We start from the raw sequence: 14,758 nt of genomic DNA, 5'->3' as shown, positions 1-14,758 counted from the left end.
ATGGAATATATTCTTGGAATTTTTGATTACAGAAAACAGTTTCTCAATATCTATAACACAGTGACAGATTTATTCCGAGGCCTGGGTACCCTAGGCCCCCAAGTTTTTTGAGTTACTAAAAATAATTTAACCTAATATTTATATATATTTTTAAAAGTTTATATTGAACTCATGATATACGTATCATAGTCTGGGTTCTGGCTGCCCTCTCCCAGGATTTTTCATTCTAGATCCCCCACTGCTATTACCCTTTTTATGCTAAAGCGATCAACTTTAAAACCGGAAGTGATTGATTCCTTTTCCTTCCCGTTTGAATAGAGGCTTAGGAGAAAAGATGGAATCTATTCTTAGAACGCCAAATCGATTCTGAAAAATTTCTTCTTTCTATCTCTACTCATTCTATGTAGATCAATACTGAAACCGGAAGTTATATCACTTCCGGTTTTAGTAGAGAGTTAAGGATGAAGATGAAATGTATTCTTAGGTCAGTTAAGAGGCCTAATCACTGCGAAATTAAAATACCGCTAATTTTGCAGTAGTTATGTGATATCTTCAAGCAGACAAAAGATAATCAAAATGTGGAACAAGAGCGCCCTAGACAATATTATTTTATATGAGATGCCGTTATCATGAGTCACCTAGTAGCTTTCCGTTTGCAGCCATTTAGAAACGCGAAAATAAAAGCCGATTTTCTAAATGGGTGGAAATCAAAAGCAGATAAGTGGGTCGTGATAACGGTACCTCGTGTAAGATAATATTGTCTAGGGAGCTCTTGTTCCACATTTCGATTATCTTTTATCTGTTTGAAGATATCACATAATTACTGCAAAATTAGAGGTATTTTAATTTCGCCGTGATGCGGCCTTTTAATTAACTGCAGAAAACCGTTTTTCGCTGGCTATTACCGTTTTTGCTCTGTAATAGTGACCAAGGTTAAAACCGGAAATGGTTTGATCTCTACCACTTCCGGTGGACAGATCACATCCATAACAAATTCTATTCTTAACTTTTAACCCTGTACACCCTGGTCAAAATTGATGGTGATCCATCAAGTAATTTTTGATATTTTGTGTCTCCAGGGACGAGCACACGGACAACCAGAGTAAATATATATAAATGAGTTTTTTTTGTGAGCTGAGCTCCTTAAAGATCACTTTGTAAGCTCCTGCTTGTACTCAAATTACCTTAGATTAATTGTTCGTACACTCATGTCCAAAATTATTGTCGCATGTCTATAAATATGTTGTTCTAGGAATATAATTTGATAACGAATTCGCCCGGTATTTCTTATAATGTAAGTATGTGTATAATCGGCAAAGACATGTATGTGGTAAATTCCATGTCAAAAGAGCAGTAAATAAGAACAATAAAACGAAAATAAAACTTTCTTGTCCATTTAGCAACGTTTTTTTTTTTTTTTTTACTCATTCTAATTTTCGAATTTATAACTCTTTTCTTATGAAATTTACCACAAATATACATTACCCGATTATACACATAGTATCAGGATTATAGTGCCCTGCAAAATCATTATCAAATTATATTCTTACAAGAAGACAGTTATAGATATGCGAGAATCATTTTGGACATGAGTGTACATCATGGTTCGTACAAAAGCACATCAAAAATACTACATTTTCTACATATTTGTCACTGGCGCCACCACCATTTTATAGGGTAGTACAGCGTTTCTCAACCTCTTTTTTTTTTTTTTTTTTGAGCACACCAAAGTATGGTTCAAACTTACGAGAAACCCCTGCATGTAATTTTCTTCCTATATGCAAAAAAAGAAAATCCATAAAAATGCATACAATTCATTTTTTATTATTATTATATAACGACTATGGGATAAAAAGAATCTTTCAAACAAATTACGTAACACTCTTGAATAGAAACGTATTAACATAAAAGAGCGTCAAAAGCAAAATTCCCTGTTTTAAACTTGGAAGACAAGTGTGAAATCAAGTCGATTGATGATAAATTTTTATTTCCTTCTAAAGATAATTTCTTTGTGGAAGATCTTAGAAGACATTAAAAAATCTCGCGACACACCAATGTGTCGCGAGACAGCGGTTGAGAAACGCTCGGGTAAAGCAATTTAGCACACGGGATTCATTTTTTTAACAAACTTTTGTTATAAAAATGTTTGTTATATACCTGTACAATATAACATAAAGTTACTATAAATGCGGTTTTAAAAATAATACGAAGTTTACTATGTAGTTTGAATAAAAATAGCTGTTTTCAAGTCCATGTAGTAAGAAAAAAACTTTAGACAAGTTGTGTGGAAATGCTTTAAAATTTTTTTTAATGTTTTATCAAGCAAAAAAGTTAAAGTCCCTCAGAGCTCCAGGCAAGCTAGTAGTATTTACAAAAAAGTATGCTCACATCGAAATAGGTCAATTACCTGAGGTAACTTCCATCTTTTTAATATGTTGGTTACAAACTTGTCCATACTTTTAGTGCTCTCCGGGTTTTTCTTCCTTCGGGTTCTTCTACGCACATAAAACAATGTCACGTTTACGCACTAACTGCTAGTCCACCTGCCATTTTTTCCCATGATTAATTAGAAGTCAAGTAGATACAAGTGACCTTGTATTGGTCAGGAAAACCAAATAATTTAAGATTTTGTTGGCATAACAAAATTAATCAACCAAATGTTCTGACCAAAAAAAAATAATGTTAATGACCAAACACGTTTGGTATAAGTGGCCAAATTTTGGTTAAACTAAACAAATAAAGTGACCAAATGCCCTGACCAAATAAATTTGGTATTCCTGACTAAGCCATTTTTTCAGTGTAGTGTAACTTCGGGTTTCAATTTTGATTTGTATAGAGGAACAATCGTAAAAAAAAAAAACACTCGAGAAGCTTTTTTGAAATGAAATGAAATATTTGAGTTTTACGTCCGGCGGTTATACCGGCTACGCTAATGGAGACGGTGATGATGAGAAATGAATGAAGTGGTGGAATGAACGAAGTGGTAGGAAACGGGAGAACCTCGAGGAAACCCACGCACACGGTGTTTGTCCACCACAAAGTTCACATTTTGTGGCATCCAACCCGGGATCCCATGCACCAGAGGTGAACACTCCAACACTGAGCAACCGCGGCCCTATTTTGATATGGATTCAGTGTCCGAAGAAGAGGTTCTATCTCGGACCTTACCGCCCCCCCCACTGCATCCGGATGGGATAAAACCACTACTTCCGGTTTCAAAATTGAGTCCCAATAGTTTGGAAGTCTACTGTAATTTAGCATTGTGTAACAAAACTCATTTGTATTACAAAAGAAGATGAAGAAGAAATACTACATGTGAAATACTCATAAAGAAAAATTGAAGTAATAAAGACGGGAAAGAAATATAATTTATTTGTAGTTTGGATTTAGAAAACAAGATACTTATAACCTTGATAACTATTTCACAATACGGAAAACAAACGTATTAAATTAATTTTTTTAAAAAAAAATGTTATTTCTATAATGCATTTTCCTTTGAGTAACTTACAACAAATAATAAATGTGAATATGAATCCATATTTTACCTACATTTCTATTACCATACATTAAAAAAAAAAGAAAACAAACCGCTACAAGTTGTAACTTCTTAAGAAACATATTATTTCCATTGTTTTTAAAATTATTTCTTCTGCAATAAGTTACATCCTTGTATTGACGATACGACAAGAAGCTAAGGCAAAATTTCGCAATAAGCACCATATGCAAGAAATTTAATAATATTATCTAATACAACACACTTGTTACTTTACAAGAAGAAGAAACATAAGATTACCACATCACACTATTTTTTTTCATTTGTTTGTTTGTTCAGTAGCACAGTTTTTGATTTTAAGATTTTCTCAAACTTTTATCATGTACCAGCGTTGACTACCCGCTTCGATCGGTTGAAATACAAACTTTAAGTGCACAACTCATGATGTCATGTGTTTGGTACCTGTGAAGTATGCTGTTTGTGTTACTGTTCATCTCAGCGACCCCAAAAACTATGAATTTGACACTAATATTGTTTATTTGTGATAATTTTCACACACACACACACACACACATATATATATATATATATATATATATACGAGGGCAAGTCAAGAAAGACTTGGACTGATTTTTTTCCCGGCAGTTCTGTTAACGCTGGAGCTTCATAGTTTGGCATACAAGTAGGGTGGGTCTTGCTGTGCATATATATAAAATGTTGTTAAGGAATCATTGCATGTTTGGTAACCACGACGTTTTATTGCAGGTGATGTTCTGCGCCGCCTCTAGAAGTCGCCTGTAGAAGAAATGGAGTCATTACGAGATGAACAATTTGCAGCTATACGGTTCTGCTATCGCCTGGGGAAAAGTGCAACAGAAACTCTAGGAATGTTGAGAGCAGCCTACAAAGATGACGCTCTGCCACGAAGTACCGTGTTCTGGTGGTTCAAAGAGTTTAAAGAGGGCCGAATGACAATCACGAAAGCTGGTGGACCAGGTGTATCAGCGTCAGCTGTTACTGAGGTGAACATTAACACGGCAGCAGTCATTGTTAGAGAAGATCGCCGCATCAGTATCGACGATCTGGCAGCCGCACTACGCATATCTCATGGCAGTGCCTTCAAAATTTTGCATGACCACCTCCACATGAGCCGAGTGTGTGCGCGATGGATTCCGCGACTCCTGACACCAGAGCAGAAGGCCGTTCGAGTGGAGACTTGCAGGGAGCTGTTGCAAAGGTTTGAGGATGGTGGAGACGTCTACCGCACCGTGCGACTTTTTCCTATTCCCTGCCCTAAAATCCAGACTGCGTGGACGCCGCTTCTCCGATAATTCCGAGGTTCTGAAGGCATCGGAGGCGGTTTTGAAGGACCTCTCAAAGAATGGCCTGCGACACGTGTTTGAAGACTGGAAGACTCGAATGAAAAAGTGCATTCAAATGGGCGGGGACTACTTTGCAAAGGATCATGTGCCTGTTGCTGAGTAATAATAAATTGCCTAGAAAAAAAATCAGTCCAAGTCTTTCTTGACTAGCCCTCGTATATATACAGTATATCCCTCTACCCTAAATTCCCCAAACACTATGGATTCGACACTAGTATCGATCATTTTCTATCACTTATATATATATATATATATATATATATATATATATATATATATATATATATATATACATCCCCCACCTCCAAGTTGCGGGGTTGAATTTGGATTCTAACGGCATCGGAAATGTCACTGTTAATCTTAGCGACCCCGAAAACTATGGATTCGACACTAGTATCAATCATTTCCGATCATTTTCTTATATCTCCCCTACCTCAACTGAATTTGGATTTAAACGGCATCAGAAGCGTCACTGTTCATCTCAGCAACTCTGAAAATTATTGATTGGACACTAACATCGATCATTTTAAAATATTTCCCCCCTCCCTATCCCCTAAGTTGCGCCGTCAAAATGAAATGATAAAAACTATCCCAGGCCCGAATCTCATCTATGTTGAAAATTTGATCGAGATCCAGGCCCGCAACTAGAGGTTGCCTGCCCTCCCCCTAAACTTTTCATGGCACCCCCAGAACTCAATACAAAATGCTATTATTAATACTAAAATCACAACTTAGATTATTGTAAGAGAGTGATTAATGACTTGCCCCCCCCCCTATCTTATTCATGCTCCCCCAAACTTCTGTGTCTGGTTGCGGGCCTGTCAAGATCTATTGGGCGGTCCAAGAGTTATTAAGTCACAAATGTAGTCACTCATTTATATATATATATATATATATATATATACCTCAATTTCCCTAAGTATCACCGTCAAAGTGAAATGATAAAAAAAAAAACATCCCAGGACCGATCCTCATCTATGTGGCAAAGTTGATCGAGATTGGTTGAGTGGTTCAAGAGTTATTAAGTTTTATTTATTTTTAGATATATATCACCCTTCACAAACCCTACGTTATACTGTCAAAGTGAAATGATAAAAACCATCCCAGGCTCGATCATTATCTATAGGGAAAATTTGATTGAGATCGGTCGGGTGGTTTAAGAAGTATGATGTCACGAACATAATCAAATCCGTTTATGTCTTCTATACGACAGTGAATAAAAAAATAATGCCTTCCTTCCTATTATTTTGTTTCTGTTACAGCTACTGAACTATCTATGCAGGATATTATAGAAGTAACCTTGCTCTGCTAATGCAAGCTTTTCTTTTTCAGATTGACTGATTAGAAGCAAGGATCTGAACCTAAAAGAAAGAGTCGTTATTGAGTTTCTAGCAAAAAGAAGGTTGTCCAGCTGAAGAAATCCATAATTGCTTCAAAAATATTTATGAGGACTCTATAATGGACATCAGTTGTGTGTGGCGTTAGATGAAGAGGTTAAGAAACGGAGAAACGGAAAATTGCAGATAAACCCAGAAGCGGTCGGCTGACATCAATCACAGATTTAAATCGAGAACATTGTTTGAGATTAATTGTCCTGTGGAGACAGGCACTTTACAGTTCAGAATGTTACTAATGCATTGAAAGTCCCGTATGGCCCTGTCCAAGACATAATTGCTGACTTGGGATATCACAAAGTCACAGATACAATGACTTGGATGAAACTTATTACCTACACGTCTTATTCGCCATATCTGTCGCCTTCAAATTACTATCTGTTCTAGTAGCTGAAGAAGGTGTAACAAAATTGCAGGAGTAATAGGCAAAGTGTGCCTAAGGAGAGGACTAAGGGTACTCTACGCTTGTTCGTTCATGGTTAGATTACATCCAACCCTCGTAAAAATACGTCTAAACATCGTACAACTCCTGGAGAACTGTAAACTAAATCCATCTAATCTTGGAACATGTATTTTTTTCACGTTCTTTAATTCGACTGGTTCGTAATATATTTCAAAACCTTTATGTATGTAGAATGATGTAATTTTATTTATGTCATATACACCGAAATACAGATAGTTATCAAAGTAATGGAAGCACTAAAAGAAAACGCAGTTTACATCCTTGATACGACACGGAACCAACGTTAACCTACAGAACGGCTCTGATTGGTTACAAAATAGAGGCACATAAGTTATGACTAATTTCCAAAAGAATACCGTACCATTTCTCATGTTGTGTTGTCACTCAATTCCGTCGGCGTAGGTGGAGGAAGATTAGGTATGCCCCGGAATCTGAACTACGGATCGCCTTTTTCGAAAAATCTGTTTTACGATTTTCGGAAATTCCATTTTTCAATTTTTCGTTTTTTTCGAAAAAAGTTCGTTTTTCTAATGTTTCTCGAAAAAAATTCGTTTTTGAAACATTTTTCATTTTCCAAAAATTTTTCGTTTTTGATTTTTCGAAACAAAATTTTCATTTTTCATTTTTCGATTTTTTTTTCGCAAAATTCCCCATGCCGTAAACGTCGCCAAACCCTACTGGTCCACTTCCGGGTAAATGTCGATTGTCGATATAGCGACGCGTCGAAGGATTGCCGCTAGTGTCCCACTGGCGGCAGGGTTTCGTCGAGTCGAAACAGATATCTCGAGTCAGGGTATTGAAGTTTCCACCGCGTACCAGCGAGGACTTCGTTTTGATCCGCGCTCCTTCAATTCGTCGCGAAGAATCGTGAAAGGACCAACACGAACTATCGCCAGTCATGTGCATGCGGTTATTATTATATATTATATTTTTACTGACGAATTGTTCCTAATGCGAACTCCGAGGGTCAAGAATATTTTCTGTCTCAACATCATGAAGTGAAACATCTTGAGATAAGTGCCATAATTGTATGAATTTAGATGGAAACTATCTTCGATCATTAGAAAGTGAGTAGGGGAGAACTATGAAATAAAGTAAATAGACACGTGTCATTCTGTTATAAAATTACATGGCGAACGCATTTTATTTTATTCCAAATAGTTATCGTCGAATATACGCGGTTAAACTAGCAATCTGATGACCAAATTAAAAAGATCTTCACTATTTATCCCTCTTCAAGCAACGTTTCCCTCATCGTTTTCATGGCGAAGTCGGAAGAACACACGCCTAGTAATCATAAGGTTGGTGGTTCGAACCCCCTCCGGATTACTCTTTGGTACTTTTTTTTTAGTGTTTTTTAGACTCACCATAATGTAAACAAATCACACATATAGGCGATTTAACATATTTTGGAGAAGTAATTTTGTGGTTAATTGGCGTTTCGTCGCGTCTCTGCCGCTGGTGGGTCCCTGGTGGTATAATTTTCAAAACGAAAGAGGGGCCACTGCGGATCGCCGTTGCGGGGTCGCCAATTTTTGGCGAGATGTCGCTAGTTGCCCATCGGTGGTCCACCGACGCTTACGGCCTGGGGTTCATTCTTCGAAAAGTAATCGCTAGTCTGAACTGTAGAACTGACCGCAAGTGTTCAGTAATGTTGAACTATGGGGATTCAGCGGGCAAATGAAGTGTAGAGCATTCCGATATTCAAGAAGCCACGCTTTAATTGCTCTAGCAGTCTTAATTGGTGATTGTCACATTGGAAAACTGCGTATATTGAGGTCGAAAGCATCTGTACCTTAGGATGCACGTAACAAATTAGAAAATTACATAGAAGAGAAATCCATTTCCAACAAACTACCTAAGATACTGGTTATACATTGTCTTACCTTGTTTTTCTTCTGAGTGTCCCGTTCTGAAAAAGACAGAAAAAACGTTAATGAGTTTTTTTTAGCACTATATATTTTCAATAGATAAGCACTAATTGTTCAATAGATATCCCTATAACGGATTTGAATATTTTATTGCAAAGTAAAAAATTCTATTTCCCAAGACTACTTTCCAAAGTCAAGTACAAAATTTTACGAAACGAGACGAGACAGGAAGAGATTTTTAGATTTATCGATACCAGACGAGACGAGAAAAATCTTATTTCTGGTCTCGTTGGCAACCCTGGTCAAGTGGTCAAGAGCATTACACTGGTAACAGTCTTAATTACTAGTCTGTATGCTGAAATCGAATCTAGTATTGAACCTAATGGGCATTCATCATTCAGTTCATTATGATCATTTATTTTTCGTGCAATAGGCGGAAATCATGTGTGTTCTCCGTACAATCAACGACAAAAGTTATATCCATTTGATGAAATTAGTTTTGTAAATAATTTCAAAATGGAAGGACAATTTGAATACAGTTTTCACTAACTTAAAAAGAATGTAATTTTTTTTGTACTTTCCAGTCATACCACCGTTATTCCCAGTGGCGTATTTAGGGGGTGGCTTCCGGGCTTAAGCCCCCCCGAAATCTTACTTAGTATAGCAAAGTAAATGAAATATCTTGCAGAATTTTCGCATTTCCAGGCAAAGCCCCTCCCGAAACAAAATCGTAAATACGCCACTGGTTATTCCCAAAACAAATTTTACCATACGGAAATAACTTTTGCCGCTGATTGTATAAGATACACAAAATTATGGTTATGTACTGTGACAAACATTATCTCATTAAGAATGGACATTTACACACTCTCATTCCTTGGTGTTATGAATGGACATTTACACACTCTCATTCCTATGTGTTATGAATTGACATTTACACACTCTCATTCCTTTGTGTTATGAATGGACATTTACACACTCTCATTCCTTTGTGTTATCAATGGACATTCATACACTCTCATTCCTTTGTGTTATGAATGGACATTTACACACTCTCATTCCTTTGTGTTATGAATGGACATTTACACACTCTCATTCCTTTGTGTTATGAATGGGCATTTACACACTCTCATTCCTTTGTGTTATGAATGGACATTTACACACTCTCATTCCTTTGTGTTATGAATGAACATTTACACACTCTCATTCCTTTGTGTTATGAATGGATATTTACACACTCTCATTCCTTTGTGTTATGAATGGACATTTACACACTCTCATTCCTTTGTGTTATCAATGGACATTTACACACTCTCATTCCTTTGCGTTATGAATGGGCATTTACACACTCTCATTCCTTTGTGTTATGAATGGACATTTACACTCTCATTCCTTTATGTTATGAATCGATATTTACACATTCTCATTTCTTTATGTTATAAATGGACATTTACACATTCTCATTTCTTTATGTTATAAATGGACATTTACACATTCTCATTTCTTTATGTTATAAATGGACATTTACACACTCTCATTCCTTTGTGTTATAAATGGACATTTACACACTCTCATTCCTTTGTGTTATCAATGGACATTTACACACTCTCATTCCTTTGTGTTATGAATGGACATTTACCCACTCTCATTCCTTTGTGTTATGAATGGACATTTACACACTCTCATTCCTTTGTGTTATCAATGGACATTTACACACTCTCATTCCTTTGCGTTATGAATGGGCATTTACACACTCTCATTCCTTTGTGTTATGAATGAACATTTACACACTCTCATTCCTTTGCGTTATGAATGGGCATTTACACACTCTCATTCCTTTGTGTTATGAATGGACATTTACACTCTCATTCCTTTATGTTATGAATCGATATTTACACATTCTCATTTCTTTATGTTATAAATGGACATTTACACATTCTCATTTCTTTATGTTATAAATGGACATTTACACATTCTCATTTCTTTATGTTATAAATGGACATTTACACACTCTCATTCCTTTGTGTTATAAATGGACATTTACACACTCTCATTCTTTGTGTTATGAATGGACATTTACACACTCTCATTCCTTTGTGTTATGAATGGACATTTACCCACTCTCATTCCTTTGTGTTATGAATGGACATTTACACACTCTCATTCCTTTGTGTTATCAATGGACATTTACACACTCTCATTCCTTTGCGTTATGAATGGACATTTACACACTCTCATTCCTTTGCGTTATGAATGAACATTTACACACTCTCATTCCTTTGCGTTATGAATGAACATTTACACACTCTCATTCCTTTATGTTATGAATGGACATTTACACACTCTCATTCCTTTGTGTTATGAATGGACATTTACACACTCTCATTCCTTTGTGTTATGAATGGACATTTACACACTCTCATTCCTTTGTGTTATCAATGGACATTTACACACTCTCATTCCTTTGTGTTATGAATGGAGATTTACACACTCTCATTCCTTTGTGCTATTTACATTATTCTTCTATTCGGAAGTAAAAGTACTAAGAAAGAATTTACATATGTAGCAGTACCTACAAATTATGTATGGAATATACACACAAAGATAGGGTGCGTGTACGCACAACCTAGGCTGATCTGACTCCAAAGTAGTACAGAAAATCTGCACCATAACACAGATTGGAATTCTTCGGCCGTGGCAGGAACAGAGCCAGGAAAGATTCTTGTAGCTGGAATCTACAGATTTTCTTTCTATATGATCTCTATTTGTTTGTCTGTGTAAGTCCATGTCTTATATACTCTTTCTGTTGAAAGGGACGCTTTACTCGAATCCAACCATCCAAACCTCTTGAAGGTTGCTTTGAAAGTCAAAGATCATCAGTTGAATGTTAAGGAAAAATCGGGTGTACTTACACTTGCTAAGATTGAATGCTTGAACTCTCCTACCCGAGATTAAGTGTTACTCTATTGAATGTTAAGGAAATATAAAATGTACTTACACGTGCTGAGATTAAATGCTTAAACTCCCCTACCCGAGATTAAACGTTACTCTGTTGAATGTTAAGGAAATATAGGGTATACTTACACTTACTGAGATTGAGTGCTTAAACTCCCCTACCCGAGATTAAGTGTTACTCTGTTGAATGTTAAGGAAATATAGGGTATACTTACACTTACTGAGATTGAGTGATTGAACTCCCCTACCCGAGATTAAGTGTTACTCTATTGAATGTTAAGGAAATATAGGGTGTGCTTACAGTTACTGAGATTGAGCGCTTGATTTTCTCTACCCGAGATTAAACTTTACTCTATTGATTGTTACGGAAATATAGGGTGTGTTTACAGTTACTGAGATTGAGTGCTTGAACTCCCCTACCCTTGATGAAATTCTGCGTACACCACTGATTTCCACCCTTATTTACGTATTGAAATCGTTTTCTTTTCTTTTTTTTTTGTTTTTTACGATTGCCAAATTACAATTACAATGTCCAATCGTCACAGTTTGGAAATGTATTTTTAGTTCGACAATATAGATGCGTAACTTACTTGGTTCGAAGAAATGTACTTGTAATCTGTGAAAAAACAACACGTGGCACAAAACCATATTTTGCGAGAGTAACCTTCAATATTAAAGTATTTTTCTCATGACCATTATTATGTAGATGTTTACATATGTATGCAATTATATGTAACAAACTAATTAAAACTCCAAAGTGGCCTTCACGCGTAGGTGTAGTGTCTGACGCCAGATCCGACTGTAAATCTGCACATAAATAAATTAAAATGTAAAATAATTACTAACGAACGTTATATTTTCTGCACGAAATACACTTATTAATTTTTTTTCTCGAGGAATGGAATAGTACGATAGACACTATTGGTTAAAGATTTTTATCATATTTTTCCTTTCCACTTTTTGTAAGGATTTCTTGAACTTTTGGTCTTGTATTATTACCATTATTTTCCTCACCGGAAAATTTCTTATGAAACAACAATTACTAGGTAAGGTTAGGTCAGTAATGTTGTAAGCCATACGAAAATTTTGTTTTTGTTTGTTGGAGGATTAGGCAACAGCAAAAAACGGACTGTAATAAAGATCCGGAGGTTTATTTCTTGATTTCTGTCTTGAGTAGGTGTATTTTTAGTGTTGACAACGGTAGGTTAAAATTTGCTATCCTAGCCATAAAGATTCTTTAAAAGTTTAATGTATCAAACATGAGAGCGGTCTCAAATTCAAACATCTTATCATTCTTTAAACTCTTCCATTTATTAGCTCATCAATATCTCACACTCAACTATAAGCTACACTGAGATGACGTGGGTCAATGAAAACTTGACCCACGGCCAACTGACTCACCATTCACTGTGGCCCACGACCCACTGACCCACCATCTATCGTGACCTACTCTGACCCACCGTAACCTACCCGAGAGATACTAAATTCTACGCAAAAAATCGGACCCTCACAAGGGCGCCGATCCTGGGGGGCCAAGGGGGCCCAAGCCCCCCAATCCTCACGTGGGTCCTCTTATTGTATTTAAGAATATGCAATATTTGGCATAATTTGAATGCAATTTGTCTTAAAATCCTCATATATGCCTTCTACATCTGAAAGGGAACTCCCCAAATTTACAGAGAAATCAGCGCCCTTCAACCCAGTTAGGATCCCAGTTAGGATTGAAGCCTAACTATATACCAAAAGTCATTTCATTGGGCTTTGAGATTTGGCCATGATGATCACGCACTTATGTTCAGTTTTTTTAAAAATATAATAAACCATATATTAGACGTGATCTAAAAAATATTTTTCTCAGTAGTCAGATCCTTTAAAAACGCACAGACTGTGTCTCAAAAACCAAGTAGAATGTCCTGTTGCTATTATTACAATTACAAATATCAATATCCAAAAGTGTCTGAAGTTCTTTTTTTTAACGTAGATATACTCATCTCAGGTAAGTAAATAGAAATAAACGAAAAAGGGAAAAAAATGGAGGTCTTGAAAATAAATCATAGACAAATTCACTAGTGTTCAGAAGATGCTGTCTACAATGCATTAAGCAGAGCGAGTGGTGGGTCCATGGATCAGAGTGGGTTGTGGGGTCGCAGTGGGTTATGTGACGTTGAACCACGACCCACTGATCCACTTCCAAATTTTGACCAACTTGACCGATGACATTCATTTCTGAAGCTGTGCACAAAATATAAAGTGAAACAGCACTTCGATATTTTTTTCCTGTTGCCAAAATGAGTATGACCTAAGTAGGATATCAAATTTCAAAGTTAGACAAGATTCCAATTTACGCTTATCGGCTACAGTGACACAAAAACTTCTATCAGTGACATATATACCCCCAACAGTGACACAAACTTCTATCAGTGACACACCCTTCTACCAGTGACACATATACTCTTAACAGTGACATACATACTCCTAACAGTGACACACAAACTTCTATCAGTAGTGACACATATGCTCCTAACAGTGACAGAAAACTTCTATCAGTGATACATATACTCCTAACAGTGATACAAACTTCTATCAGTGACACATATGCTCCTAACAGTGTCACAAACTTCTATTAGTGATACAAATACTCCTAACGGTGATACAAACTTCTATCAGTGACACATTTGCTCCTAATAGTGACACAAACTTCTATCAGTGACACATATACTCCTAAGAGTGACACAAACCTCTATTAGTGACACACACACTTCTAACTGTGACACAAATACTTCTAATAATAACACATACTCCTAACAGTAACACAAACACTGTTAACAGTGATGCATATATATAACTTACTTGAGGACATTCCTCGTACTTGTAAGTTCATACAAAAGAAATAACAGTGACATACTGTACATACCCCCAACAGTGACACAATATCTCTAATAGAGACACAGTAGTAAGAACTGACTCTGACGAATGTAAACTTGCAACAGGTACACTAAAGATACAAGATTGTTTCTGAAATTAAACAGCGAACCACGCTGTCTCGGTGGTAGTGCGCTCACCTCTGGTGCGTGATGAGGTCCCTGGTTCAAACTAAGCTGCTACCTAGTGTCTTCATGGCAGACAAACACCGTGGGTGTGGTTTTCCTCGGGGTTCTCCCGTTATCTCTTACTTTATTCAACCACTATCATTCATCTCA

The 14,758-nt window shown here is 36.5% G+C and overlaps 1 long non-coding RNA gene across 1 annotated transcript in view; it reads right to left on the bottom strand.

Moving 5' to 3' along the window:
- The window catches only part of LOC145670566 (uncharacterized), a 260,942-nt gene that overhangs the window by 195,666 nt on the left and 50,518 nt on the right, over nt 1-14,758 (bottom strand). The window contains exon 2 of the long non-coding RNA XR_014128338.1: nt 8,619-8,644. This is a non-coding gene — a long non-coding RNA (uncharacterized LOC145670566). The remainder of the gene's footprint in view (nt 1-8,618; nt 8,645-14,758) is intronic.

Source organism: Thermobia domestica, chromosome 14 (genome assembly GCF_964235325.1).
Source record: "Thermobia domestica chromosome 14, izTheDome1.hap1.1, whole genome shotgun sequence".
NCBI lineage: Eukaryota > Metazoa > Arthropoda > Insecta > Zygentoma > Lepismatidae > Thermobia > Thermobia domestica.
This window is presented reverse-complemented; position numbering and strand designations above follow the sequence as displayed.